Raw genomic sequence first — 600 nt, 5'->3', positions numbered from 1 at the left:
GGGCGCACGCGACGGGCCAGCGGCGCGCGCACACTTGTTGCATCGCAGACGCCATCCGCTGTGGCCTCGTCCAACCCGCATCACGGCCCGCAGGTCCCCTCGGCACAGCGCCAGCTCAGGCCTGTCCGCCGACACCAAGCGCCCGCCTCCGTGCCCCCAAGGGCAGGCTGCAGGCTCACGGGTTCCACAGAGTGTGGTCGCTGGGCCCTGCGATACCACGGGGAGGTTCCCGGCAGCAAGTACTGAGAACATAAAAGCGCACTGATCAGCGATAAAATACAGCAGTGATGCTTGCGCACGTTTCGTGGGCAGGTAATAGAAAAGCTCTCGTGCGACCGGGGCCTAGCGAGATGCAGACGTGTGAAAAAGAAACGGCGCAGAAGGGAGGCGGCGGGAGGGAAGCAAGTTCACCGAGGACGATGAGGAGGAGCGTTTCCGCCTTAAGCCGCTGTCGCAAAAGCTGCATGCGCACGTAGTAATCGCGCGGCCTTGTGGCGAAACAATGAAGGCAAACATGAACGAGCGGATCGGTAAGCGACGGGGGTGAGGGCTTTGTGTGTGTGTGTGTGTGTGTGTGTGTGTGTGTGGTGGTTGAGAGAG

This window comes from Leishmania donovani, chromosome 36 (genome assembly GCF_000227135.1).
Source record: "Leishmania donovani BPK282A1 complete genome, chromosome 36".
Lineage (NCBI taxonomy): Eukaryota > Euglenozoa > Kinetoplastea > Trypanosomatida > Trypanosomatidae > Leishmania > Leishmania donovani.
The sequence above is the reverse complement of the archived record's forward strand: the minus strand, read 5'-3'. Positions refer to the sequence as shown.